This window comes from Zea mays, chromosome 4 (assembly GCF_902167145.1).
Source record: "Zea mays cultivar B73 chromosome 4, Zm-B73-REFERENCE-NAM-5.0, whole genome shotgun sequence".
Lineage (NCBI taxonomy): Eukaryota > Viridiplantae > Streptophyta > Magnoliopsida > Poales > Poaceae > Zea > Zea mays.
This window is the reverse complement of record NC_050099.1, coordinates 165,404,514-165,420,256: the sequence shown is the minus strand read 5'-3', so window position 1 is coordinate 165,420,256 and position 15,743 is coordinate 165,404,514. Positions and strand designations below refer to the sequence as shown.

Sequence of the window (15,743 nt, the reverse complement as noted above, 5' to 3'; positions counted from 1 at the left end):
TTTTCTGGTGAATTTGTGCCTGAAACTTTTTCTTATTAGGATTTGTGTAATTGACCTGTTTTTTTAATAAACTGTTACGTAGACAGTAGACACCTAGACCTTGTTGTAAAACTTTACATTTTTTGGTTTTAACTGTCCTATATACATCAACGAATTGAACCTCCGTTGGCCTGGTGTAATGAGTGAATGACCATCTTGAATATTTTACAAGCAGGTAATCTGGTAGTCTTTTGGTCATATTCAAAGTAAGGCACACATTTGCGCGCCTCGGCTGGACTCTAGCAATTTTTAGTGTAATACAGTGAAAGGGCACAAGAAACATTGGAGATAAAATAATAGACACCAAAAAGACAATATCCAACGGACGGACCGACACCACAAAGCCAACATTACCTTACTGCCCCCTTTTAGTTTGACAAACAATTTCCAAATAGTTTCATTGCAGCTAGGTTTTTTGTTATTTTAAGCATGACCTATACATTTGTTTAAACTGAAACCTTTATTATTTTTGGACAGATAATTAAATGTGATCTTTTTGTTCTTGTAGTTGCAATACTGTGAAAGAAGTGCCTGGCAGATTACAACAATTCGAGTCACGGGGGCATGGTCTAGGTTTTTCGACATATAGCTCTGCCAGTGTCTGGGAGCTTGAGTTATGCGCACTTGGTGGTTTGTTTATTCTTATCATACCTTAGGTGCGGTTCCCACTTATTATTAGCTTGTTGGTATTTCCCTTTATTTCGTTCGATAGAGCTAGCCCAGCTTGGAGCAAAGTAATTTCGTGCCACTTAACCAAAACTGGTGCTTGTATCTTTCAGTTGCCTCGTGTGATGGAGAATGATGTTATTGCTCGCTATTACGGACAAGGCAAGGGGGTTGTTGTTAAGGCTATATACGATCGTGAGGTTACCTGGAACCAACTAGGCACACGAGTTAACCAATTATCTAACAATACCTTACTTGCAGAGTTGTTGCTTACTACACCCGGTATGCTTGATTCTCTATTAACATCATGCAATGTAATTTGTGTTCATGTGATGCTTGATTCTCTATTAACATCATGCAATGTAATTTATGTTCATGTGATGCTGCCCTATTTCTTTATACCTTATTATTTGTTCGAGAACGAATCTGCTACACACAGCAACAACAACAAGCTTATTCATGGGCCATCTTTTCTTAGCTTTGCATGAATACTAGCACTTTATCTGCTTCTTCTCTTCAACTTCTGTGCTTGCAAGCATACCAAGGCTATCCTTATGGACAATAGAAAGTGGATCAGTAGCAGCATCACATTGGGACTGGTAGAATCCTCCCATGGGATAGAATTATTTTCTAAACAAATCGTAATGTAATTTAATATGTTTTTATTCTTTCAACATGCAACGCCCTACAACTTCTCTGTGTAGTCCTTTGGCTCCTAATAGTTAGCCCATGTTTTCACTTAGATAGGATAATATATCGTCCAATGTTTCTTTGCCTTCATGCCACTATTTTCTTTGCCTTGATGCCACCAGTTTAATTTTGTGAAGCTCGTTAATTCGATCGGATTGTGAGATTGTGTATGATCTCACAGTTATAATCGTCTACACTATTATATTGTAACCTACATGGAAATGGATGGAGCATAGCCCAACACTACCATTGAAATACAGGACGATGCCTCTATTCCATAGTATAATGAGTTAAGGCAGAGGCTGGTCTAAGAAATTAATTCACTTGTGCCACCAGTAAATTATCTTGCTAAAACATTAGCCTATAGGATTATTATTTGCATAACAGTAGGGTTACAGAGGTAATTCCTCAAATCACTGATGTCACAGCCTGAAAGGACACCACTGAGTGCAGTGTGGATCTGCCCCTAAGTTAAGGTGTTGCTGTCTCTTTTTTCTTTTTCTCTAAAATGACATAGGAAATATCTCATTTGCCGACTATGTTGGGTTCCACTGGCTTGGCTTTATTTTCGCATAATGCCTCCATATCCATATGTGCTTGTTTCAACTGCAAAGAATATGTAGATATCTAAACAGGGCTAGGAAATGGTGATAGATTCACTTGAACTATGTTATGTAAATGAGATGGCCTACATAGTAAAAACCTACCTTCAGAATTATTTTTCTCATCATTGCTTAAGTACCTACCGATGCAGCATAAGTAAAAGTAAAACTATGCGGAAAGCTACGAATGTCCTCTGACCACAGTTTAATATGTACCATATCAAATATTTGTATGTTAAGAAAAAACACCGCTCAACAATGGCTGCGAGTGAAAGATTTATTTTGGTTAACTTTGCATGTGTCGTATACATCCCCATATACAATTTGGCCTTGATGACAATCAATCACTTTAGAGTTAAATGGTTGTGAAATACAGTGAACTCAGATGCCAATTCCTTTTTTGGTGGATGGAACATGACATATGGAATATTTATGGAGTCACATTCTTGTATTTGTTGTTTGCAGCCTCAAGAAAACTGAAGTTTGAACACATGACAATTGATCGTGCTTGCCTTTTGTGAATGGACTAGGCTGTTCGCTTGACTTTTATAGATGAAGTGAAGCTGCCCTTGTAGTTTTCTAAGGTTTATGTATATAATTATGTGGATTGCATTAGCCCCAATATAATATCATGTATATACCTCCCGCTGTGGTGTCTATCCCTAAGCACATCACCTAACGTAGGCTTGGATCCTATCATCTTATTTTGGATTAGTTTCCTACATCTTCATCTTATTTTGGATTAGTTTCCTACATCTTATTTTTGATTAGTTTTCTGATGTATCAGGTCTGATCATTACACTATGTTACACCTCTATGTATGATAGCTTGTGCTAAAACAGAAAACAACTGTAACTTTAATGTAAATTATGTTCGGTCTCTTTATGTTATTAGTCTGACCATTGTTTTGTTGCTTTCATGGGAGATTACACCAACAATTTACCCACATAACCCTAACTAGGGTTACTTAACAGTTTACTACTGATTTCCCCTTGTGTTAGATAGGTCGCACGAAGTGGGATTTTCTATGGGAACTGCTAACCGACAAGGTAACTGCAGTTGCATTCTTCATTTCTTATACATGATCAAGCACAATTTCTGTTCTCTTTTTAAGTTTGTATATATAATATAGTATACAAATATTCATAAGAGTATTGCTTTTCAAAGTTTTTTAATCTTCGGATCTCTTACGAATACCTAACACCACTGTAAGCAGCAATAGGAGTTCCTCAGAAGGTAAGTGTATCTGGCTTCTGCAATTACGTTATTAGCAGCTCAAAGGATATAACCTGATGGAGTCCATTCTATCGATACGTGTAGAAGCCATTGTAGTATTTTAGGCAACGACATGTCCATACACCTGGGAATAGGGAGCAGTGCAGTTCTTTAGGATAATAGTCTTTTAGAAGTATGCCAACCTTTGCTCTTTCAGGAAGGGCCTTTTAGATACTGGACCATCGTTAATGTTGTGGTTTTTTATTGATAGATTATATATACGTGAGATTATATGAACAAGTTCTACAATAAGGCAACAGGTTGGTGAGTAAGCAGTTTCTTCGAGAACCTTATACAACATGTACGGATGTGCTAATAGCTTGGCCCTTTGTTAGAATTAAGACTCCATAGGCATTGTCCTTTGATTTATTATTGTTTTTAGCTTACCTTGTTATTTAAGACTCTAGCTATTATTTGTCTTAAATATACTAGAATATATTATTCTTTGTCTTGAGCTACCTGCTTATCATGTTGTCTCTTTTTAGAGTTCTTAAGATCGACCCATTTTTTTAATATTTCACATTCCACTTCTACTATAAGACAACAACACTTTTGTGGTTTTAGAGTTCTTAAGATCAACACACCTACTTTTGCATTGGGTGTTACAGACTAATCAACAGATCTATGTGGTTGTAGTGACGATGCTCCTCCAAAATTAGATATTCAATTTGATCTAAGCAGTGAACCCGCATGTTCACTTCACTTAGAAGCATAGTACCAAACTTGTATAAGCAATACTATCCAGGACTGGTAGACCTTTGACAGCTAGCTCTCAACTGAACCAATTAGGACCCTTGTGAAGTGTGATGGGCTCACCCTAGAGGTAAAATGCCATTGAGAGTTATGCTTTGAACTATTTTGGTGTCTTTTTTGCTACTAAGTTTTATAGTGTCACGTTTGTAGGGTATCAAACAATTCTTTGTTGCTGTTAAGAAAGAGGAGTGAAAGTTTGATACGCTTTGTGATCTTTAGGGTACACTCGCCATCACTCAAGCTGTTATTTTCTGCAATACTAAGAGAAAGGCACCTTGTTTTTTACTTTTTTCTATTCGTACCCTACTTTTATCCCCAAAACTTTTGCTCACTTGTCATCATTGATGGTTTGGATGCTGATCTGAGATTTTTCTTTTGGACCCAGGTGGATTGGTTTGCTAAAAAAATGTGCACCAATAACTTCACGATATTAGCTATGCATAGTGACATGCCCCAACAAGAAGGGATGCAATTATGGGTGAGTTTTAAGTCTGGCGCAACTCATGTGCTGATAACTACGGATGTTTGGGCTCGAGGATTGGACGTTCACCAGGCAAGAATTTGGACATTTTTTTATTTGAACCATATTTTATACTGTTTGAGAATGGCCTAAGTGAACATGTCATGTTTCTATGTGTTTATATATTATTTGCCCAGGTTATCGAAGGCTTGTGAACATGTCGTGAACTTTACATCCATCACATTGGTTGTTCTGGCCGTTTTGGAAGCAAGGTGAAGTTTCTAATTTCTGCTACCAATTATGGCTAACGTTTATTTTAGCATCCCCTCTTGGCTTGTCACCAGTGGATAGATTTGTTGTTTCTTATTTGCTTAACTGGGACAAATCAGCAGGTATACAATTGTAGGTGTGATTACCCACAGTAAATAAAACATTTTCATGTTTTTGTAGTCAGTATGTGAAACATAAAACAAAGAGTCTTGCTTGTGCAATTTTCATATGCACTGCATTTCTTTGGTAGAGAAGACATGAAACATGCCTTGGGAATATTTTTGTGATCTTTGTGCATCCCAGATGTTGCTTAGTCGATTTGGCACATGGAAAAATGAATACATATTTGTTCATGCATATACTTCACTTTAAATATGAACAAAATCTCGGTGGCAAAGTTTTAACCAATTCGGATTTTTTGTTGCTTTTGACATAGAATCCGAAGGATCTGCATATATTACATTGTAAAGATGAAATAATGAAAGTTTTAATCAACCTTAATTCAGCAATAATAAAATCAACTAGAGCTGACTTGAGCCATAATTTGACAATTAATAGCCAGATTGCAAAATTGTCACAAGCCTTCAATAACCTGGGAGTGGTTTTTTATACCGTACCTAATGTTTCCATTTCCTCAATTATGATTTTGGCGGTCAACAATCATGACGAGTTGCTGACCACGCGTCCTGTACTTCAGCAACCTGAATCTCCAAAACCTGGGTGTGTCGTGTGAAGATATGATTTCCAAATGTTTGCCAGCCTTAGGTAGAGGCCTTGGGCTGCAAGTCTGATCAACTACAGTGGTGAGATGGCAAGAGCCTTGAAGTGGTGTCGAACTACTGGCTTGGCAGGGAGAGGTTGAGAGGAAATGCACTACCATATCAGGTTTTGTGTTTGGGGAAATACACCTGTCCTTGTGTTCTTACATGATTTTCATTAGTTCTACAGGTTCTGTAATGAAAATCTAGCATGATGAACCATAGGGCTACAAGAGATGAATGCACGAACCCCTTATCCATTTAGAACTTGTGTTCTTGCATGAACCCCTTAATTGTTTCATGCCTACAACATGTTTGCCCCTTAATTGTTGCTTAAGGCTCAAACGGTGGGATTTCTGTGTTTTTTACATAAGTCCCTACGATGACCGAATGACAATAATATAGGTGCCACCACTTAGTCTACCAGGCTACCAACACAGATTACTGTACTGGCTTGTGATGGTCAGAAGCTGATCTTACTCCATTGGTGCATCTCTGAAGCACTCCGGAAAAAGTGGTCAGGATGCTGGAGGGCGATGGGCTTGCAAAGCGGTGGGAGGCATCACAACACGCAAAAGAGTCACACGAATTCAAGGTGCCCAATTTTTCCTTCAGTCGCTGCCACTCTGACCTGATGGGCGATTCGTCACTGTTGTTGCAAGCAGTGGAGCTTTCTGGACCGAGATGCGGCCTGAACATGTTTGCACATTATGTGGCACACACTTTCTTTTTACTACTACTTTCAGGATGAGCATGTAAGAATATTTGACCTTTCTGGAAGCTTGTAGAGTTGGGTCAAAATGATGTGTGTATTCTTTCTTTCTTTTAATTGCCATCTGCTCTCCCTTTTTGTTATCATATCCATACATACTTGCTTGTTTGTGTCATGTTTTTTATGGTCACAGGGATATGTTGGTATTGTAAATAGTACAAACTATAATTTTGTTTAAGTGCTATTTTATGTACAAGTACTACTTAATATGTGTCTGAAAAGATTTTTTTTTGAAGTGATTTCCAAACTTGAACGGGAATCCTTCTTATTCTTTGAAATGTCTTATAGCAGTTATTGTTTATGTGACATTGTACTGTTTTGTTTCTTAAATAAACGCCATTTTACAAATTTTGCATCATCCCTATAGGCTATAGGCCTATAGGGCGCCCGAAAGGGCGCCGCCTGTTCTAGTATAATAAATAGTTAGGATACCTTTGCTTCACCAAAATGATAATGCTAGTGCTCTCCAGGACACACGAGCGTCCTCTTATCTTCACACTCGTATATCTTTCTAACCAAATAAAAAATAGAGCGACTATATTTTATTCTACGTTTTAATCATCTAAATGCTAAACACAGAATAGAACGGCTCTATTCTTAAACTAAATTTAATATTGTTAAATAGCATCCATATCCAATATTCGATGTGAAAACTAAAGTTTAGTACGGGAAAACAAACAGAGAAGTTAGCTGACTGGTGAAAGCGACCCAGAAGAACATCGAAAGAGCTCCGTGTCCTGGTGGGTCGTTCGGATACTCTTGTGAAGGATCCGACCAACTACCCGTATCGACACAATGGCGTAGATCCATTAGATTTGAGGGCCCAAAGTAATCACGAAATGGTCAAAATCCTGATAATCTTTGAGCTGGGCTGGGCCTGGACACGGCCACCTGAGCTTTTAGAGGAAGGGACGAAGCCCCATCTGCAGAAAATAATGCTGCTCTGGGGCGAGCAGGACAAGACCGGTTCAGAATGTCCGACGAGGTCAAAAAGGCAAAAACACATGCGGGGCCGAAGCTAAGGTTGTACCAAGCTGATGCAAATACACCCCTTCTAAAATGGAAATTCTATAGATGCATTTAAAATTTCACCATATATATGTATCTCTAGAAAGAAAAAATTAGTAGGCATCTACTAGACCAATTGCACCCTCCTAGATTTTGGTCTATCTTCGCCACTGCGGCCATTGCCATGTGAGGGCTGCTCGAGTGTGTCCACGCTGACGCAGCACAGAGTACAGTCAGACGCAGCGCGGTCTGACGGTACGTCCGGCCTGGGTCCAGCAGGTGCATGCGCGGTTCCAGTCCGTGCCGTGACGGTTTCCCTTTTCCCTGCAAAAGTCTCCACAGTGCGCGCGTGAGTGGGCAGCACACCACGACGAGACGCAAACCGGAGGTCACGTCTCCACCCATCGGGGGCACCCAGGGCCCGTGTACGAGCGTGGACTGTAGCGCTCTGCAGGACACCAGCGCGCAAGGGCGGGCGAACGAGGGAGAGACAGTGGCCGGCGGCACTGGAGTTTCTGCTGCCAGCCAGGACGGCAGGACCGGGCAGCTTTTCCAACTCCACGTGGATCCGTTCCGTGGATCACTGTTCGTTCCGCGCAGCACCTCTCTGCCCGCCCCCGTTTCAGCAGGACGGCCGGTGTGGCGATGGTATCATAATCCGGGAAGGCAGCGCCATGGTTGCCCCGGAGAAACCGGCAACTTGTCCTGGATATGTCCGGCGAAAGTACAGGGCATCCTTCATGTCCGGTCCGTCCAGCCAATACTATACGCCCCGTGGATGGACCGGCTGATCGATCTCCCTCGCCTCGTCCTCCGATCCGGCTGATCGTTTGTTTGACTACCGTCGCTCGGCGCCTGCGTATGTAGTTGCTTTGCGTGCGTGGACGGTGGACGTCGTACTGGATGGACCACCGCATGGCGCATGCACGCAGCAGGCCCGGTCCGCAGCGCGCCATCATGTTGGCGCGTCGCCTGCGTGCTGGAGGTACGTACGTGCTATCTCCTCATGCTGGTCAGGTCAGCCGCTGTGATTACTGGCTACCGTGTGGCGCGGCCTGGCCACGTGTACTACTGGCCTCTCGGGCGGTCTGGCCTCTGTACATGTCTGATGTCTCTGCCGTGCCTTCACGACCAGCTAGCCGGCCGGCGCTTGAGGAGTCGTCAGGAAGACTGGCCGGCCGACTGGGGCGGATCGGAGGGCCGCGCGCCCGCACGCTGGTTATTGGTCGGTCGGCGGCACGCCATCGACGCGTCTCGCGCCGGCCGCGGCCGCGACCGCGAGATAGCCGGTTCTTGGCGCTGGGCGCGGCCACAAGGATCATCTGCACTCCAGCCAGCGCTGCCCGGCGGCCTCCTGCATGCATATGTACGTCTGTTCCAGCGGCTACTTGTCTGGTACGAGATTCATGCATGCGCAATGGCGCATGCATTGAAGATCGTCATGAAGTCATTGGACAGGGCTATCAGGCTACTACGTACCTAAATTACACACGGATTGCTTGGTTCCTCTCTGCTACCATTTGGGGTGGATCCGGAAGAGATAGACAAAAAAAGGTAGACTAGCCACATGCCAGTTTAATTTGTGTCTCATATACCATGGCTGATGTACACCTGTTAGCTAGGGCGCGCTGTCAACAAAAGCATGGTACTTAACAAATGCAAATGGCAGCTTGCCGTCCAAAACGGGCTCGTACAGGGCTGGGTCTGTATGTACACCTCGCTGGCTCAACTATTTCGCCGATGCGCGCTTTGTCTGCTGCTGCTGCTGCTGGGTCGTGCGTGTCATTGTGTGCGATTGGCTGTTGGTGGGTGGGAGAGCGAGAGGCCGAGAGTGCGAGACACTCAACTACTCAAGTAGTAGCTCGCCTTTTGGCAAGACCAGAGAGGACACCTCCTTTCCCAAACTGCATGCTAAGATGAAGATTCTCCGAAGAGGAAAATGAAAACGTTGCTACTAGAATGGAACCAATGGATCTCAATTAGGCTGTCTCACTGTTCCATTCCATGAACCCATATAAATTAGTATAATGCTAACTTCATCTCTCCCATGTAATTAACACACACCTCCAAATGCCATATATCAGCCAGCTTGCTACAGTTCAATCAGTCGTCATCAAAAGCATCTAGTAGGGCCTCTCTTCAAATTATAGGTGTACATTTGGGCCGGGCCTGATGGGCCGGCCCGAAGCACGGAAAAAAAAGCACGGCCCAGGCACGGCACGGCCCGAAATAATTTAGTGCCGGGCCGGCACGGCCCGTTATATCGGGCCGGGTTTGGGCCGAGGTCACGGCCCATGGGCAGGCACGAGCACGACCCGTTTAAGGCAGGCACGAAAAGGCCCATATAGAGGCACGAAAAGGCTCATATATTTATCAAAACACACTTCATTCCACACTTTCATATACTTGATAAAAAAACACAAAGCTAGAGATAATGCTAGTTAGATGTTTTTTTTGTATCTTTGAATTAGAGTGTGTGATGTAATTTTACTTTTGTTATGAACATTAGACAATAAACTGAACTTACGAACTTTGTATAGAGCTGATTATACTCTTTTTCTTCTAACAAAATGATTTATAAACGAGGTAGTCATTGCATAGCTGTGGTAACTTTAATACAAATATTAAGTTTAATTTTGTTCAAATTTATTTGTCTTATCTTTTATTTGTTTTATTATTTTTTTGAATTTAGGGCTCTAATGTGAATTTCGGGCCAAAAACTGAATTTCGGGCCAAAAATTGAATTTCGGGCCCTAATGTGAATTTCGGGCCAAAAATTGAATTTCGGGCTTTTATAATTTCGGGCCGCCCGAAATAAGCCCGGCACGTTTAAGCAATTACGGGCCGGGCCGTGGGCCGAGGGCGAGGCCCATGGGCCGGCCCGGCACGGCCCGAAATTCAAACAGGCCGGGCCGGCCCGAAATTCAAACAATACGGGTCTTTTCGGGCTTGGGCCGGGCCGGGCCGGGCGGCCCGAATGTACACCTATACTTCAAATACAGGGTTCTAGAAACGCTGGAATACAGAAAAACGTAGAAATAAGATAGCGCCTAACACACCTTGAATTGAATCCTATGGATGGATCGATAAAACCCAAGAATCCGCAGGATCCAAAGTTCAGGTGAAGTGCAGAAAAAAAAACATATATAGAAGTCCGTCAAAATAGTAACACAGAGAAAATTTCCCATTCGTCGGTAAACTTTCTCCAGAATTTCTATAAAAACAAGCCATGCGGCACCTCAGTTTTTGTGCGCAACTCATCGCTAGCCACAGATTTTACCCATACTCGTTTTTCACCCTGGTGTGCCATGCAGTGCTCAACTTTGCCCTCCCACGCCGTTTCCGTCGTGTTGGCGTTACTGTCATGTGGGTCCCAGCCTGGCCAGCGGTGCTCAACTGTGCCAACAATTCCCCGATCGAAAATCCCACTTCCACACCCCGTCGGCCCGTCGCTAGACCTTCACGCGCCGGGAGGTGGAGGAGTCCTCCCGCCGTCGCGCCGGGAGGTGGAGTCCCGCCGTCGCCGCCCACTGTCCCCCCGTCGGCCCGTCGCCACACCCCCACCTCTACAGAGGCGAAGAGGAGCAGTGCGAGGTCCCAGTCCTCCCGCCGTCGGCCACTGTCGACAGATCCCGCCGGTGACGCCCCCCACGCCACCGATGGGTCATGCCCTCCTCCCTCGCTCAGTGTGCGTCCTCGCAACCCCACCGTCCTCAACCCCGCCGTTGACGAGATCGGCTGTCCGCGCGGAGGGAGCAGGGCGAGGGCGAGGGCGAAGAGGAGCAAGGCGAGCTCTGGAGTAGCCCCGTCGTGGATCTGGTGGCCTCTCCGCGCAGAGGGCGAGGGCGTCGGATTGGCCGCGTGGATCTCCCTTCCCTCGCTCTGAAAGGTATCTTAGGGTTCTCGCAGTGAAATTACACTCGCAGTGAAATTTCAACATCCAGTAGCCTGAAGTTGTCATCCAGTAAAGTACTTGACACTCATCCTGCGCAGTGCAATTTCAACATCCAGTAAAGTATACACTCGAAATTTTCATGGGTATGAGACTAGTTGGATTACACTCGCAGTGAAATTACTTGACACTCATCCTTTAGGGACCTTGTTCTTAGGGTTCTCCCTGTTCTTAAGTATCAGGTCCAATTATGTACATTACTTGCAGCCTGAAGTTGTTTGTTACTGTTGTTGTAGCCTGAATCACATGTCGCGTGCGAGTAGTTCGTCGAACAGACGACATCAATGGCCTCAGTATGGGACAGTGCCACTTATGCGCTGCCCCGAGTGTGAACGACCAGAGCCTCTTTTGCAGCTCACATCGAGGAAATCTGAGAATGGCAACTATGGTCGTGAGTTCGTGAAGTGCCCATGGAAGGTTGATCCTTATTTTGCCATCCCTATCAACTTTAGTTTATTTGGGATTATTTATGCTCAACTTTGTTTGTTTTGATTAGGATTTGCGAAAATGTGACTTCTTCATGTGGCTGGATGATTATATCAAGATGGTAGAAGCAGAAGGGTTGGCGGGCGCTCCAAATGAATACATTAGGCACCAACATGTGGCAACTGCTAACGCGAAAGCAATTAGTGACCTGATCGCTGAAGTTAAGAAGGTGAATCACAACTTGAGTGAGATGAAGAAGATTGTTGGAGCTTTTTGTGCTACTATGATTTTAATTTCCTCGCTTTTCTTTGTGATGAAATGTAATTGCAAGCATTTAATTTGAAGTGTGGCAGGTTTGTGTGTTGTAGTGATGTGTGAACTTTTCTAGTGCATGCTATGTAGTGATTGGTGATCTGTGTTGTAGTGATGTGTGAATAATATATGCTAGTCTGGCACTTTGTCTGGAATATTTGAGTCTGGCACTGTCTGGAATATTTGAGTTGACATGTTGTCTGGAATATTTGCTAGTGCATGTTGTGTGAACAATACCTTCAGCAAGCCCAAATAAAAAAATGGAAAAAAGAGGACTTCAAGGAGTCCAACCTGGAACCTTCAGGATAGTAGTACAGCACCTTACCACTACACCATCCACATGTTTTCATAAGTAGTGGCACAACAATTATTATACCACCATGCACTCTCAAAAAGTTTTTCTTATTTTGACATAGTCACACATGTTCCTTTAACACGTAGAAGCCTAAGTCATGCGAAAACTTAATTTTTTTGAATTATTCACCGTATTACATAATTTAAAGGTATAGTTAAAAATAAATAAATAAATACCAAACATGTTCAAAAAATCGTGAAATTTGGTGTGGCTCCATATTATGGTCATGGAAGGTTAACATAAAAATTTCAAAGGATTTCGTGAAAATTCGTGTAGACATGGTTCACAAATGGGCACAAATGAACATAGACACAAGTCTCCAACATACAAGTCCATGTTTCACAAAATGAACATAGACACAAGTCTCCAACATACAAGTCCAAGTTTCACAAAATGAACATAGACACAAGTCTCCAACATACAAGTCCAAGTTTCACAAAATGAACATAGACACAAGTCTCCAACATACAAGTCCAAGTTTCACAATTTTCCTACAAGTTCATGATAACCCTTGACTTAGGTACTCGTTTGGTACGTGTAGGTGTTGTCACTTTCTTTTTCCTTGTAGGTGTCGTCACTTTTCTCTTCCTAGTCTTCTCCTTCGGTGTAGCCTTTTCCCTACAAAAGAACCAAGAATGAAAACTCAATAAAATGAGTGAAACAAGAGTGAAAACTCAACAAGATCGGGAATATACATACCTAGATGGCCCATCTTGCATATCAACATTAGATGGTCCAACCTCCAACTCAACATGAGAGGGTACATCTTGCAAGCCAAGACTAGAGGGCACAACCTCCAACTCAACATGAGAGGGTACATCTTGCAAGCCAAGACTAAAGGGCACAACCTCCAACTCAACATGAGAGGGTACATCTTGCAAGCCAAAACTAAAGGGCACAACCTCCAACTCAACATGAGAGGGTACATCTTGCAAGCCAAGACTAGAGGGCACAACCACCAAATCTTCTCCAAAAGATGGATCAACTGCATTTTTACAATTCTTGGCAATATGACCTGTTCCTCCACATCTTTTACATCTCCTTTTCCTAGGCCCAAGTCCACCTAAACCCTCAACACTTGATCTTATTCTAGTCTTTCTTGGTCTTCCTGCCGCTCTTTTCATAACTGGAGGATGAAGCATGAAACTTGGATCCACCTTCGGCCATTGATGCTTTGACGCTAGAGAAGGCAAATCCGTGGCATATGCGGCATGAAACTTGGAAGCATAGTAGTACTCATGTACTGAGAGCACCTAGAGGGGGGGGGGGGTGAATAGGTGATCCTGTAAAACTTCAGAACTTAAGCCACAAAAACTTGTTAAGTGTTAGCACAATTATGGCCAAGTGGCTAGAGAGGAGTCAAAACACAATAACCACAAGAAATCAATCACAGAGATGACACGGTGGTTATCCCGTGGTTCGGCCAAGTACAAAACTTGCCTACTCCACGTTGTGGCGTCCCAACGGACGAGAGTTGCACTCAACTCCTCTCAAGTGATCCAATGATCAACTTGAAATACCACGGTGTTCTTGCTTTTCTTTTCTCAATCTCGTTTGCGAGGAATCTCCACAACTTGGAGCCTCTCGCCCTTACAAAAGATGTTCACAGAGAATCACGGAGCAAGGGAGGGAATGAGCAACGCACGCAAGACTTCAAACGATCAGAGCAACACGCACACAAGCAGCAATACGAGCTCGCAACACAACTCAAAGAGTACACAACTCCACAAGAGCTCTATATGCTATCACAATGAATCGAATGCGCTAGATCAATGTCTTGGTGCTTAGAAAGGTTGTAGGAATGCTTTGTGTCCTCCTCCATGCGCCAAGGGGTCCCTTTTATAGCCCCAAGGCAGCTAGGAGCCGTTGAGAACACATCTGGAAGGCTATCCTTGCCTTCTGTCGTCGGGCGCACCGGACAGTCCGGTGCACACCGGACACTGTCCGGTGCCTGATTTGTTTCCTTAAACAGCGCATCCGACCGTTGCTGTCTGAGTCAGATCTGCGCACCGTTGGCGCACCGGACATGTCCGGTGCACACCGGACAGTCCGGTGCTTCCTTCCGACCGTTGGCTCGGCCACGTGTCGCGCGCCGATCGCGCGGCCGACCGTTGGCCCGGCCGACCGTTGGCTCACCGGACAGTCCGGTGCACACCGGACAGTCCGGTGAATTTTAGCCGAAGTCGCCGGAGAAAAACCCGAGAGCGGCTAGTTTGCTCTGCGCTGGTCTGGCGCACCGGACACTGTCCGGTGCACACCGGACAGTCCGGTGCCCCAGCCCGAAACAGCCTTTGGCTGTACACAGCCACTCTCCACTTCTTTTCTTCTTCTTCCTGTTTCTAACACTTAGACAAGAATATTAGTACACAAAACCAATGTACTAAGGCTTAGAAACATACCTTAACTTGTGATTTGCACTTTGTTCATCCATGGGCATATTTTCACATTTAAGCACTTGTGTTTGCACTCAATCACCAAAATACTTAGAAATGGCCCAAAGGCACATTTCCCTTTCAATCTCCCCCTTTTTGGTGATTTATGCCAACACAACATAAAGCAACTAGAACAAGTGCAAAATCACTTCAAATAAAAACTGACTTTGAGTTTTATTCAATTTTGGCATATATGGATCATCTTTTGCCACCACTTGGTTTGTTTTTGCAAATCAAACTCAAATCTCTATCTCTAAGTCAAACACACATGTTGAAGCATAATGAGAGTCATTCCAAAGGAGATTGATCACAGATTTCAAAAACTCCCCCTAAACTCCCCCTATTTCCCATAATCAACACTTCTCCCCACAAGAAGCCAACTTTTGAAAATAGAGACAATAAGAGACAATAAAAGCTTTTGACAAAACAAAAACTCTATTCTACTATTTTCAAAATCTCTCAAGTGGTAGCTGATCCATTTATCACTTTGGCCTTTATTTTCTCCCCCTTTGGCATCAAGCACCAAAACGGGATTAATCTTGGCCTTTTAACCCCATTGCCTCACCAAAGTCTTCAATTAAGAGCAAATGGCAATAAGATTTCATGAGATGAGCTTGGAATTAGTTACCCTCTCATCGGAGTGCCGTGGAAGTCTTTCATGGTCCAAGTCCACCTTTTCCCTTTCAATCCTCCTTCGAGACTCAATCAAGCAAACTCAAGCAAATGGTTAGTCTCAAAGGGTCAAGTTGTAACACACCTCCCCCTAAACATGTGCATCACTTTGCAACGGACTTGTGAGGTCCAGGGAGTGTTGGTACAACTTGAGCACCATAATAAGCAACAAAATGCAAAAAGGAACATGATCAAAAGCATAAGTACATGTAAGCTACAATTCAATCCAAGTTCCGCGAATCTAAGACATTTAGCTCACTACGCAGCCTGCAAAAGGTCTTCTCATCTAGAGGCTTGGTAA

The 15,743-nt window shown here is 43.7% G+C and overlaps 1 long non-coding RNA gene across 2 annotated transcripts; it reads left to right on the top strand.

Moving 5' to 3' along the window:
• The first annotated feature begins 908 nt into the window (after positions 1-908).
• On the top strand, positions 909-4,579 carry LOC103653969 (uncharacterized). 2 transcript variants are annotated; one of them, XR_565840.3, is made up of 4 exons: positions 909-987; positions 3,003-3,046; positions 4,176-4,245; positions 4,411-4,579. It is a non-coding gene; the product is annotated as an uncharacterized lncRNA (long non-coding RNA). The 2 variants fall into 2 exon arrangements; XR_565839.3 differs by having other exon boundaries at positions 911-987; positions 2,999-3,046.
• The last annotated feature ends 11,164 nt before the right edge of the window (positions 4,580-15,743 follow it).